This window comes from Dasypus novemcinctus, chromosome 5 (assembly GCF_030445035.2).
Source record: "Dasypus novemcinctus isolate mDasNov1 chromosome 5, mDasNov1.1.hap2, whole genome shotgun sequence".
Taxonomy (NCBI): domain Eukaryota; kingdom Metazoa; phylum Chordata; class Mammalia; order Cingulata; family Dasypodidae; genus Dasypus; species Dasypus novemcinctus.
The window spans coordinates 149043556-149053881 of record NC_080677.1 but is presented as its reverse complement, the minus strand read 5'-3'; the positions used below and the strand labels follow the sequence as shown (position 1 = coordinate 149053881).

Here is a 10326-nt window from a genome sequence, read left to right as displayed (position 1 = left end):
TTACTGTGATCTAAGACTCTTGTGAAGAGAAGCTCAATAATTAGAAAAAAAGAAAAGAAAAAGATAGGATGTAGAAATGTTTCCAAATCAATATGTACTCTAGATCTAACCTTTAAACTCATCGCTATATTCCATTTTACTAGTAAGGGAAACTGACATTATATTGGGATTCACTTTACAGGAAGTTTTGGATCACAGAGTGGTTCAACAATGGTGGAGGAGGAATACTGATATGGGATGTTATAGACAGGCTATATATGGTTGACAGGGAGTTATACAGGGCATATGTCCAGGCTGCATGGTAATGTTTAGATATACTCATAGTAGAAACAATTAAAAACAACAGCTGGGGGGGTACTGGGTTCCTGGCCGGGGAGGCTCTGTCATGGTCCCTAGGGGAGCAGCGGCAGTCCCCCAGGTGCAACGGTAAGAACCAGGAAGGAATGAGGGTCCAACAGTGGGCTCCTGATAATAATGGCTATGCTTGTGAACCTATACACCTGCAATAAGAACAAGGCCTAGAGTAGCATTGTGCCTGGGAGTTTCCTCCTGACAGCCTTCATGTTACTCAAATGTGGCTACTCTCGAAGCCAAACTCAGCATGTAGATGCAGTGCATTCCCCCCAGCATGGGACATGACACCCGGGGATGAGCCTCCCTGGCACCGAGGGATCACTACCAAACACCAGCTGAAGATGCAACTAGAAAATGACCTTGAATTAAAGGTTCAATGCGGATCAACAGAATATCCCTGTCTACATATACTAACATGACTTCAAAATGCTGTTTGACCTAATGTAAGGGGGAAATGGAAAGGAGAAATGAGTTTATATGGCTATGAGTCTCTAAAAAAGAGTCTGAAGGTTGTCAGAAGGATTGCCCTTATGCACAACTGAGCAGAGTCTCAGAGACAGATAAAATAGATACAACCCCAGGTATTGGTTCTTGTGAGGGATAAAGAGACCCACGGGTTCTATGGTCATGGCAGATGGGGTTCACTGCCATATTAGATGGCCCTTCTTTGGAGCTGGTGTTTCTGCGTGATGGAACTGGACTCAGATGGGATCTCTTTTCACAAGACTTTCATGTTACTTTACTGGAATTGTAGTTGGTGCTGGGGTTTAAGATATATTTAGGGGATTTGAATCTCTGGACTGACAATATGATAGCCAGGCCCTAAGCCTCAACAGACTTCAGCTCCTACACTCTGATTTATTGGACTTACCCCACTCAGCTAACATGGAGTTGAAGAAGGTCAATCACCACACCATGGAGCCTAGAGTGCCTACAACTGAAAGCAGGAGGAGTGCATCCAGTATCCATGTGAAATCTAAGCCCCCACTTGACATAGATGTGCAATGGACACAACCAATCCAATGTCCACAGAGAAAATGTGGCATTGGTGTAGGAAGGGTGGCCATGGTGACTGCTGGGTGCAGGAATGGGAGGAAGAGATGAGATGGGGAGGCGTCTTTGGCACGTGGAGATGTCCTGGGTGGTGCTTCATGGACAACTACGGGACATTGTAGATCCCCTCAGGGCCCACTGGATGGAACATGGGAGACTGTGGGCTATGATATGGACCATTGACTATGGGGTGCAGCGATGCTCAGAGATGTACTTACCAGGTGCAATTGATGTGTCATGATGATGGGAGAGAGTGTTGCTGTGGGGGGAGAGGGGGGGTGGGGGTGGTGGGGTTGAATGGGACCTCATATTTTTTGAATGTAATATTTAAAAAAAATAAAATAAAATATAAAAAAAAGACCATATAAAAAGTAAATACATACATATATATATATGGCAATTTGATGTTCTTCAAAATGCTAAACATAAAATTACTCTATAACGACAGCCATTGTAGTACATTGAGCTCCTCAGGGACAGTTCTGGGGCAAGTGTGAGCAGGGAGGGCACTGGGTGACTTTGAGCCTAGAGGAAGAAATGTAAGTAGACATGGGCAAAGGAGACCCTAAGAAGCTGAGAGGTAAAATGTCACCATATGCATTTTTTGTGCAAATTTGCCAGGAGGAGCACAAGAAGAAGTACCTGGATGCTTCAGTCGACTTTTCAAAATTTGGTAAAAAGTGCTTCGAGAGGTGGAAGATCATTTCAACTAAAGAGAAAGGAAAATTTGAAGACATGGCCAAAGCAGACAAGGACCGTTATGAAAGAGAAATGAAAACGTATATCTCTCCTGAAGGGGAAACAAAAAAGAAGTTCAAGGATCCCAAAGCACCCAAGAGGCTTCCTTCAGACTTTTCCTTGCTTTGTTCTGAGTATTGCCCAAAAATCAAAGGTAAGCATTCTGGCCTCACCATTGGCGATATTGCCAAGAAGCTGGGAGAGCTGTGGAATGACACCGCTGCAGATGACAAGTAACCTTATGAAAAGGAGGTGCTAAGCTGAGAGATAAATACAACGAGGATACTGCTGCATACAGGGCTAAAGGAAAGCTTGATGTGACAACAACAGGTTTTTTTGTCAAGGCTGAAAAAAAACAAGAAAAAGAAGGAGGAGGAGGAAGATGAAAAAGATGAGGAAGATAAGGAGGAGAAAGATGAATAGGATGATGATGATGAATAAGTTGGTTCTAGCCAGTTTTTTTTTTCTCTTGTCTATAAAGCATTTAACCCCCCTGAACACCACTCATTCCTTCTAAAGAAAAAAAAAATTGAAATGTAAGGCTGTGTAAGATTTGTTTTCAAACTGTGAAGTGTCTTTTTTCGTATAGTTAACACACTACTGAAAGTGTCTTTAGATAGCCCTGTCCAGGTGGTATTGTCAATAGCCGCTAAACTTGCCTAGCACAGTATGGGGGTTGTAAATTGGCATGGAAATTTAAAGCAGGTTCTTATTAGTGCATAGCACAAGTTAGTTATTTACGGGGATAGTAGGTTTTTTATCTTCAGTTGTCTCTGATGCAGCTTATCTGAAATAATTGTCATTCTGTTAATTGAATACCACTCTGTAATTGTGGGGAAAAAGGTTGCAGCTGTTTTGTTAATGTTCTGAATGATTCAAGTAAATACAATTTTTATTAGTAAATAACACTTACTATGTAGCCATGCAATTCCACTCTTAGGTATGAACCCCAAAGAATTGAAGACAGGTACTTGAACAAGTACATCTACATGCATGTTAATAGCAGCTCTATTCACAGTAGCCAAAAGGTGGAGAAGACCCAAATATCCATCAACCAATATAAGTTATTCAGCCATAAAAAAAGAATGAAGCACTCATACATGCATTGACATGGATGAACCCCCAAAACATTATGCTAAGTGAAAGAAGTCAGACAGAAGAGGTCCAAAATTATATGATTCCACTTATATGATATATAAAATAGAATAAATAAATACATAGAGGTGGAAAGCAGATTGGTGGATGACAGGAGTTGGGAGAGGGGCACACTGAGAGAAACTGCTTAATGGGTAAGATATTTTGCTTTGGAATGAAGGAAACGTTTTGAACTGGATAGAAGTGGTGGTTGCACAGCACTGCAAATACATTAAATACTGGTGAATTGTTCATTTTGATAAGATTAATTTTATGTTAATGAATTTCATCTCAATAAATTATTCCAAAATATAAAAATATAAGGTGAATTTTTAAAATCATTTTTAGAAATTTCAATACAACAAAGTAGAACATTAAGCCAAATGTGGGGCTCTTCTGAGCACAGGACTCTGTGCCACTGTACAGGTTGCATTGCATGCTCATGAAGATGGTTGTGAAGTTTCTATTGTCTCTCCATATACTCCCTCCCTGCCACCTCCCCACCCATACTGCAACTCAACCTTGGGGAAGCTGACATGACTCATGTTCAGAGAAGTACTAACATTTAAGTTACTTCTCCTTTTACTCTTCTCTCAAGCCCCTCCCCAACCTAAAGACTATGTTTGAGTGGCTATTGGAAGAGAGTGAGAAAAACCACCATATTATTCCTTTCCTCCTCCTCCCCCTTCCTTTTTGCTTTTAGTTGCACTCCACAGCTATTGTAACTCAAGAGTTAAGATATTTGAGATTTTTTCTCTCTCCCTCTTTTGTCATTTATTCTGTAGTTTAGAAATTTAAAAAGTCCTGGAGGCTAGAGTCATGGAAACCAATTGACTGCCTAGTGGAGGGGATATTTTAATTAGTAACTCAAAATATTCTCTTGCTATGTTTTCAAAGGGGACAGAGGGAGGTGGTATGAGATAAAGACAGATGGTCAAATAAGAGTCAGGGAACTTCTAGTTTTAACTCCAACACATAAAAGTCATGGGATTTATCACTCCCCTCTGTACAATAAGGAAAAGTGGAAGAAACTGAAAATAAGTCACTTCTCTTGGACCTATCAAATATATGAAGCCAAACTTCGACCCTGAAATTTGTAGAGACAGGGTCATCCAGAAAGTCCCAGCCTAGATCTGCTTATCTATATCAGAAGCCTCTGGAAACATAAACTGATAGGAACACTTAAATGGTAAATGAATTACTGGAAACTGTGTTTTGACTACCATGAGATTGATAAACTCATGGGACCAAAGCTTTGTAGGAGGGCCCACATATTTTGGGCTTTAATGCTAAGGACCCCAACAAGTTCTAAGGGGGAAGAGTGAGGAAACAACTCTTTGTGGTGCTGGTAAATGGGAGCTGAAGGGAGGAGGAGGAGAAATATTCATTGTGAAATACACCCAGAAACTTCAGAGACTTTTTGATAACAAAGGGCTATTATCCAGAAGAAAGGGCTTTGTCAGCATGCTACTGCAATTGAAGGAAATTAATTTCCTACTCCAGTCTTCCTGATTCATCTAAGGGGAAAACAATAACAACAACAAAAATGAAAATATACAGCAATTCTGCTTTTGCAAAGACAGAGTAAGCATACTACCCCCTTTTCTTCTTGCTAAATACATCAAAATGCTGGACATTTTTATGAATATATATACATGCATAAAATTTTTTGTGCATATATATATGTGCATAAGAAGACTCTGAAAAGTGAAGAAAGGAAGACAGACCATCTAAGAAATTCAGAACCCAAGAAACAATATGGTGATGACCTTTGGGTTTTCTTTTTGCCTGATATAGCCCAGACTTAAAGCTGAAGAACTGACAATGTGGAAATGCCAATGAGCACAGCAACAACAACAACAACAACAACAACAAATTCCCCACAAAGTCTGTTCTCTCAATCCAAAGAACCAAGAAAGAGTAAACCTATTGTCTTAGTTTGCCAGGATGCTATGACAAATATCACACAATGGATTGGCTTAAGCAATAGGAATTTATTAGCTCATGGTTTTGAGGCTAGAAGTCCAAAATCAAGATTTGAGCAAGTCTTGCTTTGTCACAGAGTTTATAGACTTCTGGTGCTGGCTGTCAGGGATCATGGGGATCCTTGGTTTGTTAATCTGCCCCCCATATGTGGTAATGTCCTCTCCTTTATGGCTTTTGTCCCTTCTGGATTCTCTTTATAAAACCTCCAGTCATATTAAGACTCATTCTGGTTCACTTGGCCACGTCTCAACTAAAATTAGTATCTTCAAAAGGTCCTACCCACAGGGATGTGGATTAAGATAAAGTACATATAATTCAACCTACCACACCCAGCAAGACAGAAATATTTTAAACAGTAGCAGCTCTACTTCAGACAAACAAAACAGAAAACACAAATACCAGCAAAGCCTGAGTGGGAATCCTAGACTTCCACACTTGAGAGTCTGTAATGGGATGGCCACCACCTGACCAGGAAGAACTCAGAGAAGATCAAGCAAGGAGGTGGGAGGTCCTTCGGCAACTCCTGGTAGCCTCCCATCTATGGTGTCAGTGGAAACTAAGCAGGGAGCTGGGTCTCCAAATCTTCCCACCCCTTTACAGCAGTAATGAGGAAACATTTCCACTTCAGTGTCACAGATACTGTGTAGTGAAGCTGGAGTTCTATCTCAACCTGACAGTAATGAGGGTGGTACCTCCTCTCTTCCCTGTTGGAGCATGTCAGAAAAAGAAAGTTAAAATGAAAGATGTAAATAAGATCCAGAGTCTCATAACATAATATAAAATGTCAGGTTTCAATAGAAAATAACTCATCATACCAAGAACCAGGAATGATGGCAAACAAAATGAGAAAAAGATGATCAGCAAATGTAAATCTAAATACTAGGATATCAGAGATGATAGGATTACCTGACAAATATTTTAAAGCATCTATAATAAAAATATTACAATGAGAAATTACAAACAGGCTTTAAACAAATGTGAAAGTAGCAAGCAAATAAATAGAAAGTCCCAATAAATTAATAAAAAATATAAAGAATCAAATGGAAAATTTAATATTGGATAATACAATAACTGAAACAAAAAGTCCAGTGAATGGGCTCAATTGCAGAATGGAGAAAACAGAGGAAAGAATCAGTTAACTGAACTTGAAATTAGAATATAAATTACCAAATGTGAACAATAGAGAAAAAACAAATGAACAAATTTGTTCTGGGATCTGAAGATCTGAATAACTACAATAAAAATCTGACATTTGAATTATTGAAATCCCAGGAAGAGAGGAGAAAGATGGTATAACTGAAAAAATAATATGGAATAAATAATTACTGGAAATCTGTTAAATTTAGCAAGACAAACTTACATATTTAACAAGCTGAGTAAATATCCCAAACAAGATTAAATTAAGAAACCCACTGAAAGTACTGGGGAGAGTGTAAACTACAATGTAAACTATAATCCATGCCATTTAGCAGTGCTCCAAAATGTATTCACCAAATGCAATGAATGTGCCACAATGATGAAAGAAGTTGTTGATGTGGGAGGAGTGGGTGAGGTGGGGTGTGGGGTATATGGGAACCTCATATTTTTTAATGTAACATTTTTTTGTGATCTATGTATCTTCAAAAAAATTAAAAAAAATTTTAATTACTAAGAAGCCTACTAAGTAACTTTTAGGCAAAAATTATATTCATGTATATAAGCTATAGTTACATATACTCTGCACATATTTTAATAAAAATTTGCCACTATGAAAAAAAAAAGAAATCCGTAAGAAATGCCACAATTAATTCTTAAATCTGAATACAAAGAAAACATCTTGAAAGCAGTGAGAGAGAAATGGCACATTACCCAGAAGTGAAGAAAAGTTTGAAAGAGAGCATATTTCTCATTAGAAACCATGGAGACCAGAATGAAGTGGCACAATATTATCTAAGTAATGAAAAAAAAGAACTGTCAACCCAGAATCCTATACCCTGTGAAAATACTTCAGGAATGAAAGAGAAAGAGAATTATTCTTAGATGAAGAAAAACTAAGAATTTGTCACCAGAAGACCTACCCTAAAAGAATGGGTAAGGGAAATTTGTCACATACTCTAATGAAACAGCAAGAATCCCCTGAGTACAGAGTCAATAACTAGTGGAGGCGGATAGTCCATTGATGGGCCCTTAATATTGATGACTACAGTTATGAACCTTTAATCTTGAAATTGAAACGTAGCCTAGTATTATAGGATGCCTAAGAGTTATCTCCTGAGAGCTTCCTTGTTGATGAAATGTGTGTCTTCTTTCTAAGTGAACTTTATAAATGCATATACCTTCCTCCCAAGTGTGGGACATGACTCCCAGGGATGATCCTCCCTGGCACTGAGGGATTACTCCCAAGCACCATCTAGCAATGCAACCGGAAAAAAGACCTTGACCAAAAGGGAGAAAAGGTAAGGACAAATGAGTTCATATGCCTAAAAGACTTCAAAGAGAGTCAGGAGGTCATTCCGGAGGTTACACCTATGCATGTCTCAGCAGGGTCTTATTAACTGTCAAAGTAATTACTGCATCAAATTGTGGGGCTCATGGAAACATCCAGACACTGTGGTCAAGTGGATAGCTTGGGGCTTTGGTGCCTTGCCAGTGGGCCCTACTTTGGAATTTATGCTCCCCTGAGTTGGACTCAGTTGTGGTTTCCCTAAACATGACTCTTTTTTATTTGAACCTATAATTAGTACTAGGGTTGATAAGTATATATCCAAGAGACTAAAATATTTGGGTTGTCCATGTGCCAGCTGGGCCCCGAATCTCAAGAAGAGTTGCAACACCTACTCTCCAGTTCATTGAACTCACCCAGGACAACTAACAAGGAAATGGTTATGGACAACGACACACCAAGGAACAGAGTGAGTCTACAACTGCAAGGAAGAGAGTCCATCTGCCCTATGGGATCAAAGTCCCCTCTCAATTAGAGGTGGAGTGCACACCACCATCCCAGAATCCTCAGGATTGGGGAATGAACTATCAACTAAAGTTGACTTCCTGGTATTCTACTATAGATTTATTGTGATCTTAGTAATCACATTTATCATTGATGTGGAGGCAGTGGCCAATGGAGGTTCTGAGGGAATGAAGAAGGTAAAGCAGGTGAAATATGGGGACATTTTTGGGACTTTGAAATTGTCCTGAATGACATTACAAAGACAGATACATGCCATTACATATCTTACCATAACCTGCAAAATTGTATGGGAGAGAGTGTAAACTACAACATAAACTATAATCCATGCTTAGTGGAAATGCTCCAAAATATTTTCATCAATTGCAATGAATGTACCACACTAATGAAAATTGTTGCTAATGTGGGAAAATGTGGGAGGTATAGGGAGTGGGACATATAGACTCCCCTATATTTTTATGTAACATTTATATAATCTAAATATCTTTTTTTATTAAAAATATATTTTTAAAAAAAGAAAGGAATAACAACAAAAAAGTATCAGAAAGGAAGATCATGACAAACAAAAATTGGTAAATATAATAAACTTTCCTTCTTGAATTTTAAAAATTATGTTTGGAAACATAATTAACATATAAAATATAACATTTTCTGATGTGTTTCTAAATGAATTTAGAGGGAATATTTAAGGTAATTATGTTATAAACATGGGAGGATAAAGGGATGTAAAAAGAGATAAGGTTTCTATATTTCACTCAGACTGGTAAAATGATACAACCAATAGACTGTGATAAGTCATGTATATATAATGCAATAATTAAAACAACCACAAAAAGGGCTATGTATAGGTACAGTAAAAAGTACTATAGATATATCAAAATGGATATCTAAAATATATTCAAGTAACTCACAGGAACTCAGGAAAAAGAAACCAGAATATAAAAAGAGAGAACAGAAAACACATAATCAAAAAAGTCCTAAAATATCAATTATCACTTTAAATGTAAATAGTCTAAATACACAAAATTAAAAGACAAGAGTTTGGCAGAGTTGATTAAAAATATGGCCTGAATATATTTTCACTTTAAGAATTTCACTTCAAACATAAGGCTAAAGACAGGGAGAAAGCAAAATAATGGAAAACATATATTATGCAAAAATTAATCAAAAGAAAGTTAAGGGAGCTATATTAATATCAGATAAAGTATACTATAGCAAAGAAAATCACCACAGAGAAGGATGTTATGTAAAGATAAAAGGCTTCATACCACAAAAAAGACACCTGTGTTGACATGATCAGCATCCTCATTCCGTAATAAAAGGGTCTGAGATTCTGCACTATCACCAGAATTCAATATCTGGGATTCCAGAACAAGAGAATTTTTTGTGATATCACTTACCTGATGGCAGAATAAGCTGAGAGCTATCTAGAATATAATTTCATGAATTGCCAAGTCAATCGACAGGCAGACATTCAAAAGAGTTTGTGACTCCGAAGGTGAGAGTTCTAGCAAAGGCAGTCAGCAGTAGTGAAAAGTGGTCTGTGCTATGGAACAGGGAGGAATACTGTTACCACTGAAGCTATGTATGTATAAATAATTTACAGAGGTCTAACTGATCTGCACATCACTGAAGAGGACATACTTACGCACAATTTGATTTAGATGGAATAAATGAATCCGTTTTGATGGGTCTGCATCTCAGAGGTTTCAGAATCCTAGAGTTTGAGTGGTAATGGCAGGCAAGCATGTGGGAATCGACTAAGTAAAAATTTGGGTAAAAGTGACCAAAAAAAAATAGGGACCAAAATGTTATTCATCCAAATGCAAATGAAAGAATGTAAGATTGTGTAATTAACAGAAGCAACTACTGGCTCTAATGTACAGACAACCCAGAAATTTGCTCCTTAGTCCCAAGAATTTCTTGGTGATTTGAAGATTCGTTTACCATTTAGGGGCACTTGAGAAGAATCTACCTGATAGTTTATGGGTTATGCTATTTTTACTAATGGCTAAATATATTGATCTGTTTCCTTTACTTGCCCCTGAATGTTTCTTTTATTTAATGAATACTAGCATTTCTTTCTTTTATTTTTTCCTTATCAGAACTTGTCCTAT

At 37.9% G+C, this 10326-nt stretch overlaps 1 pseudogene; it reads left to right on the top strand.

The window, feature by feature from the left end:
- The first annotated feature begins 1956 nt into the window (after window positions 1-1956).
- LOC101413772 (high mobility group protein B1 pseudogene) lies at window positions 1957-2568 on the top strand (annotated as a pseudogene).
- Window positions 2569-10326: the final 7758 nt, after the last annotated feature.